Consider the following 8,726-nt stretch of genomic DNA (forward strand, 5'->3'; position numbering starts at 1 on the left):
ATTCCCATATAGTGTTGGCACTACATTCAATATCTGCTTTCCCCAAAATAATTGTGAGCTAGGTAATCTGTTATTTACGCAGTAAATATAGGAATTTTGTTATTGGTCTCATGAATAATACACGTATGGAACCAAAAATCTAAGCAAAAGAAACATTTTACCCTAAACATATTAAATTTGTCACTATTAGCTAAATATTTAATTAAATTAAAATATACTCGTATCTTTCTTAGCTTATAATGTAATTGTAAACTATCTTTCCTAGAATCTGAAATCTTTTTATCGAAGTGTACAATGCCCTAGATACGGTGGTAGGTTAGCAACTTTGTTTCCTTAATGGTTGATGCAATTTCCTTACTTTGATGTTATTATGGTCCCACTTGTTAGCAAGTTTGGTGATGCCTTCATAAATGAAAGATCACCTACTCACTATATATATTGAATTGAGTTTATGGTTGCACGATTTGATGAACATTCTTAAAGGTAAATTTATTTTCCACTTTGTAATTATGATTTTTGGTGTATGTAATAACTTATTTTGATGTTTTGGTATATGGGTTTTCGGATCTTAGTTATATTAGCAAATTAGAGAAAAGATCAGAAATGATAGATCACTCTCAAATTGTGAAAAATTGTTATATCTAGATCTTGTTGTTTATTACAAATTGTGAAAATTTGTTTAAAAAAAACAACAAAAATAGTAAACTCAATTTTTATTATTGGTAGGAAGAAATGTAAAAGGTGAGAAACATTACAATAAAATAATGTTCAAATTTTTTTTTTCTCATTATTTGCAGTACATGACAACTAGACATGTTCGGCAAAATATAGATGAGAATGTAGTTGTTAGTTGTATAGGTAGCTGTTAGCTGTGAAGGTAGTTGTTAGCTGTATAGGTAGTTGTTAGTTGTCAACAAGCTGTTAGCTGTGAAGAACTGAAGATAGATAATTTAGGTATAAGTGTTCGGTGAATAACGGTTAACTAGATGTTATATATAAAAATCAATATTTTATTTTTAAAAATATAGATTAAATTTTCAACAGTTACTTCAAAAGCTACCTTTAATTTTAAAAGCTAATATTTGTAACTTTTCATAAAAGCTATCTCCACTACTAAAAGTGGAGTACGTAAAAGCTACTCAAAAGCTAGCGCCGAACACACCCTCCGAACACACCCTAAACTGAGACAGAAAGAGTTTGCGTCATCACTCCTACCCTCCAACGACCAAAAGAAAAATCTATATCAAGTTATCAACCATTCAAGTAGTTCATCTTAGCAATTGGGGTCACATGATTCACTATCTAAAACGATCAATTTCAACCTCCAACAGCAAAAATTGATAGATAGAAAAGCTAACCATGTACAAATTACTTTAATAACAACCAACAATCATGAAATTAAGCAATGATAAGTATGAAAGCCGCCTTACAAGTATCTATAAATGTGTTTAAAAAGCCCTTAAAGTAGATTTTCCATTAGCAAACAAACAAAATTAAGGCAAAATGTAGTGTTCATGCATAGTAATAATCAATCATCAACTAATTGAGAAAAGCAAAAGTGAATAATGTGCGGCCAATGAAGGTAGACTTGTCCTACTTTGACCCTAACATTCCCCTTATTTTGGTCGGCCCTGTGTTCTTAGAAGGCCATCATCCATATATGGTGCTATAAGTGCCATCTTTGGTCCCTTTTTTAGGCATCTTATTGGGCATACAACATCACTTTCACTCCTGTCCTCTACAATTATATGGGCCCTATTTGATAATTAGGCTATGTTCACTTGATGATATTTTTATTTTTGAAATCAGATTAGAAAAATAAGTTTGGACATATTATATCGTTTTATATGTGTTTTTTTATTGTTAAATGTACTTAAATTTGTTATGAAAAAAAATATGAAAATTGTATTGGTAAAGAATCTAACAAAACCCCACTTTTTCATATATATTAGCGTACATATAAACTAGATAATTGTCTTTTCAATCAGACAATTAGATAATAGACAATAAGTTCAAATTAGACCAGATTATATTCGAAAAAGTAAGTTCAAATCAGATTAGATAAACAAAATAAGGTGTACTTAGCAAATTTCAGTTCAAATTAGTTAAACATTACTTTCTCTAATCCAAAATAAATGCCCCAATTTGGCCTGTATTTATCAATGCAATACTTAGCTTTGACCAATAATCTTTTAATTAATAGTAAGTTTTAATGAAGTTGATACTCAGAAACTATATATTGAGAGCGCGACGATTCTAACAAGTATCCACATGATCATGTTTGCTACAAAATTATGTACTTTCCTCCATCAATTTTTAGTTTGACAAGTTTTATCACATTTGTCAGTGCACAAAAACCCAACAATTGATATCTCTAATTATCAATAAGTAAAAATTATAAAATGTTGATAGTATGAATATATATATACATTGAGATGATTTTAATAAGATTTCATATGACTATGTTTTATAATAACCATAAATTACAAAAAAAAATTCAAAATACGTTGATTTTTTTAGTAGTGACAAAAAATCAAAACATGTCAAGATTGACAACTAAAAAAGAAAAGCTAGAGGATGGATAAAACATACTTCGTGTGTATATATATTGGTCAAAGTGGTGTATGTGAATAGTGAAAAGGTTAAAGTATGGCATAAAATTTGAGGGGGAGGAGTAGTAAGTTTGAAAACAATTTTAGGAAACAAAGTAATGAATTAGATTAAAAGGTTAATTAGAAGCCTAAGTTTAATTACAACAAGCATCCTGTTAACAAATGAAACTTACTTGATGCTGTCCAAAATAAGACCAACACCTGGTCTATAATACCATCATTACTAAACAACCAAACTACCTTAAACCCCTACAATGATAACCCAAAAGAACCTGCCAAACAAAGAGAAGAAACGCAGAGCAACTAGTTGTGTGTTGCTGCAACAAGGATTCAGCATCTGTTTCAATCTCAACTTTCTTCAACTTTAAGTCTTCAGCCAAAGCAAGACCATCATTCATTGCATATAGTTTTGCTGCTAGAGGAGAGAGACAACGTTACACTTGAAAACATTGATTATTGTATATATTGATTTAGTTAGCTAGTTGTGATAGTTATTTGTGTAAAAATAGAGAAAGTCCAATTTATTTACTCTGTTTATTTATTATTTCGCTATTTAATTTTGAGTTGACATATTTACCAATATACAACTGTGATAGATATAAATTACATATTTTAAAATTATATATTGAGATGAATCTAACGAGACCCATAATAATTATGAAAGTGAAACTTATGTGGGGAAAGTAGTTGTGTAAGCACTAATGATTAAACTAATTGAACCAAATAAAAGCTACGGAGTATTTTTTTTTTGCTTGTTTCGAGCTCAATTTAGTCCCTTAACCAAAATGACCTCCAAAACCTTTATGAGACATTTTTCGACACACAAATCGAAAAATAAAAATTTAATTCACCGGCTCTGGCGAGAATGGTGGTCGAAAAACTCATTAAAGGTGCGCTTTGCACCCAAGTCATTAGTTTGTGGTGTTTTGGCTACTAAGGAAAATATAGAGTGCTGGGTGCACCTAAGCCATAGTTCAGGGTGTTGAGGCCAATTTTGCCTAATAAAAATGATCAATGCTTGTTCAATTAACTAAATAATAAACTCAATCAAAGCCTTAATAAAATTCTTAATGTATCATCTAGCATCTATTTTATTCTTTTGGTTATCGTACACGATGTTACCGACTACCGATTTGGTTCAGATTAATGGGCCAAACTCCTTCTGTTTGGATCATGTCCATTATTGATATATAATATCTCCATATCGGGTAAATCATCTTGCCTTTGTAAAGACACTTAATCGTGTCTCCCTAACTCTAACTCGATGATGAGTAACCTTTTACCGGAATTTTGCCGTGTTGTGGTAATTTTCTGTCGTGTTGCGGCAATCTTCTGCTGTGTCGTGGTAAATTTCTTCCTTTATTTTCCTTCTGTCACCTAGTCTACAAATACCAAACTCTTACGTAGGGTTTTGAACACGAAATCAGATGCAAAAACAGTCTATTTCTACGCTTTTAATACTTATAACCGTTTTTCCTTCAAACAATTCAAAGAGACGTTATAATACTCAAGGTATCGTTATTAAACCAAGGCGTGATGGGTTAAATTAAGAAGTGTTTGACTAATCCAAACTTAATTTTAATTTTAATTTTAATTCTTTTCATTTAATTAATATTATTTTGAAGTTTTGCTAATATTTTTTTTTCATGAGTAGCAAATTAAAAGGGATTTGATTCAGCGATTATTTAATTTCTTTTTAATCATTTACTTTTTAAAATCTATTGAATGTTATTTAAATGGTTTGGATGTTTTGATTCCTAATTTTATTATTATGTTGTTTTCAATATTTTTGTCGTACAATTTATTATATTGATCACCCGGCCTTTTGCATGTTTAATTTGGTTGGAATTATATAATTGAAAATCACGTCTAATGAGATAATTTGGAAGACGACCGGTTTATATTCCCTTTTAATCTAATAGTTTATTCTACGGGTTATTCATATAATTTTTACTTATCTAAACTTATTAACTCTAAAAATAAGTGGAAAAAATTGAACATGGAACATGCCTGATAAAAAGGATTCATTATTACACTTTTTAAAAGAAACCAACCAAGCGCGATTAAGGGCTATTTTGATTTACTGAACTAAGTTGAACTGAATTGAACTGAACCGAAATGAACTAAAATGAATAGAGCTGAAATTGAATTGTTTATAAGAGAAGGAAATTAGAAATTGATGAACTGAACTGATTGGAGCAGAACTGAACTGAACTGAAATTAAGCTGAAGAGTAGAACAGACTCTTTGGGGTTGACATTCTCCTTATATTTGCTTAATTAAAGTGAAATGAAAGAACCCCGCCTAATACCAAATTTGCCAAATGCAGCCATTTAAAATATCAAATTTGTCAATTGTGGCCTTTTAAAGTAATAATTGCAAATTATAGCCTAAAAAGTACTTCAAACTTTTTAAGTGACACACACACCATATCATTCCCCTTATTCTCAACATTCCTCTCCTGATCAGCTTAGATGGATACATCATGTTTCAGGAGTTTTTACAATTAAATCAACTTACTTCTCAATCACCAACCCCTCTCCTGTTCTTCTGCCTTTCTATTTCAATTGGAAGATATTTTGGAAGATTAGAGTTCCCTTTAAGTACAAAATGTTCATGTGGAACTGTATATTGTCTATCCCCCCCCCCCACTGCCAGTGCTCTTGCCATTAAAATTCCTTGTTTTGATAGCACCCGTTGCAGATGTCATCAACAAGCAGAAGAATATATCCATCTTTTTAGGGACTGTCACTCTTCCATTATCCTTTGGAAAATGATCCTTCATAAACTCAAACCTCCTTCAACTTTCAGCTACTCCACTTTTATGAATTGTAATAATTGGACTGCTTGGCTTAAGTTCAATTTTTCACAGACTCCTAAATGGAAATGCATTTTCCTAATGGGAATGTGGCAGATTTGGAAACTTCAAAATGGAGTCATTTTTAACAAAGAAGATTACAATTGTAACTCTGTTTTAAAAAGATTTATAATTGATTATCAAATCAACACATTTGTGTTTACAGGGACAATCTGCAGGTTCTTCTAGGGAAAAGTTGTATTGTGCCAAAGGTCTTCTTGCCGACAGATCTATTCTTTGGAGACCCCCAAGACTTGGATACATCAAGCTCAATACAGATGGAGCTTGGAAAAATGTTGAGGATGAAGGTGCTGGTGGAGGAGGCATTTTCAGATAAAGGGGAATGGTACTTTGGATATTCCAGCAAATACAATGCCAAAACCCCACTCCAGGGCGAGCTTTATGCATTAAGGGAGAGGCTTAACTTTGCTAGAGCCTTTCCAGTTAAATATCTTGAAGTGGAAACTGATGCTGAGGTAGTTCGTGTAATGATAAACAAGGAGCCTGACAATATGCACCATGAATTAGCTGCTATTGTGATTGACATCAGCAGATGCCTGAGGAACCATGACATGACTATCACTCTCAGTCACATCCCTAGGGAGAGAAATTCAGTTGCTCACTATCTGAGCCAGTTGGCTATGCGCATGCACAAAGGTCATGTACCACATTACACTGTTCCTACTAGTGTCCTTGCTGCTTATGAGTCTGATCTTGCTGTCTTACAGGGAATTGTATAACTTCATGTGGAGATTTAGCTTTGTTAATTATCATCATCCTCTTCGATGTCAGAACAATCTTTATGTTTCCTGTTTTAATATTTTGAACATAGTCCTTGGTTTGCATTTTGGGTTATACTAACCAATGGACATTAGGATGTAATATTTTCAGGGCTAGGCCCAAGTAATCCATACTTTGTGTTGTGTTAAAAAAATAAATGGTGAACAAGTCACCCTTTTACCATTTTTAATATATCTTTTCTAAATTTTGTGTTTTTCAACAACAAAACTCTTTTTGGTTTTTAATTGCCCAATTGCAAGCAGTTTTCTACACCCCAACAAAACACATGAACGACAGCAAAATGTATGATGTCATTTTCAAGGAATTATGCCCGATAATTGAAAATGGGTGTCAATTAACAAAATATGAAAACTTTTAGGCTGTGATTTGCAATTTTTATTTTAAAAGGCTACAATTAGCAAAGTGAGTAATTTAAATGGTTGCATTTAGAAAATTAAATTTTTCACTATATTAACAACCATGATCTTATCTTAATTGAACTTTTGTAGACTTTGCTTATTTCACCTTATTTTGGCTAATCTGATCGGATTGACAAATCTTTTGACCAAACTTTAAATTAATATGCATGTTAATCATCATATAACTAATATATAAAGCTAAACTTTTAGCTAGGTCACGAGACAACGACACTTGGCGTTTTAACTTTTTGCCAAGTGTCGCGCCATGTAGGCGACATATAAGATCTAATACGACACCTTTGCGCAAGATAAGTGAATTTAAGATAGATTATTAGGATTAAAAAAAAGTTATTTAGAGTTATATTTCTATAAGACTTCTAATTTTCCATGTGAACAAAATAGATTGTAACTCCAAAAAAATCTTATAAATATGTTATGCATATATCGTAAAATTCATTTTAAAAAGTTATACAGTACAAAATAAGATTCAATTTTAAGATATATTTTAATTAACTAAAACAAGAAATTTGGCATATCGGTTTTTCGCCAAATGTCACGTCATATAGACAATACATAAGAATTTGTATGACACGTATGATACTTAGGGTCTATTAAAATTTACGGAACTGAACTGATTGAAGCTGAACTAAACTGGACTAAACTGAGCTGAAATGGATATATTTTATGAGAGAGGGAAATTAGGAGCTGAACTGAATTGAATTGATTGAAGTTGAACTGAACTGAACTGAACTGAACTGAAATTAAGTAAATGTGAACAGGCCCTTAGTTAACGAAAATCTTTCATATGCTTAAATATGTATAACTTTAAAACATGCATTAATATGTTATAAATGAGGGCTTCCCAACTCCTAACCTTGATAATTTTATAAAACTTATTAAGGGGCATATTTGTAATTGTATAGTAACACCTACATTGCTCACTTAATAGCTCAAGGGGTAAATTTGCCTTTTTTGTTTTATTATTAATTTATAATATAAAAGTTCTTTTTATTTTCATATTTGCCACTTGATAAGTTTTTCAGTGTTAGGAGTTAGGAATTTCCCATTATAAACTGTTTATTTACATCATAAAATTTATCTTAAAATTTTGTGTATAATATGTATGAAAAGTTATCTTTAAATTACATTAAATAATCCGGACATTATCCGGGGCACAAAACTAGCTTATTAGATTTGTATAAATGTCTATTTAGATATGAAGTAATTTTCATAAAATTTGCATTACAAAATTAAAGATATTTAGCGATAAAAAGTCGCACATAAAATGATAAAATTTGATGTGAACTTATTTTTTCTAGTATGATCTAACATTTAAGTAAAAAGTAAGGCAAATCTTATAGTTTATTCTACGGAGTATATATTCATATAATTTTTACTTCAGCACGTCTTGTAAGCAGTTGGCCACACCATGTGACCGTTTGTAAAAGAACAAAGTAAGGCTCCGTTCATTTCACCTTATTTTTACTGAATTGAAATTATTTTTACTGAAACATAAGTGTATTTGCTGAACTTAAATTATTTTACTAAAATTAAATTAATTAGACTGAACTTAAATTATTTTTGCTGAACCGAAATTATTTTTGCTGATTTTCAATTATAATTCCTCTTTAAGAAAACTGAATTTTATTGAATTGAACTTATTTTTACTGAACTGAAATTATTTTTACTTAATCGAACTTATTTTTACTGAACTTAAATTATTTTTACTTGATTATTTTTGTTAGGTGAAGTGAACAGGGCCTAACCCCCTTAACTCTAATTGAGTAACCCCTGTAGCATTGATGGAATAACCCATGTATTACTTAAGAAGTAACCCCTATAACACTAACAAAGTAACCTCTAAACACTGACCGGGTATCCCCTATAACACTAACGAAATAATTCCATGGATGACCGGCCACATATAAGAATTTGTGTTTTTATTACTCGTATATAAATTTATTAACTTTAAAAATAAGTGAAAATAAAGTACGTAGTAAAACACCAAAAATGCCCCATAAATACTGATTACATTTTTTGCGCGATTAAGGGGCTGATA

This window comes from Chenopodium album, chromosome 25 (genome assembly GCF_948465745.1).
Source record: "Chenopodium album chromosome 25, dcCheAlbu1.1, whole genome shotgun sequence".
Lineage (NCBI taxonomy): Eukaryota > Viridiplantae > Streptophyta > Magnoliopsida > Caryophyllales > Amaranthaceae > Chenopodium > Chenopodium album.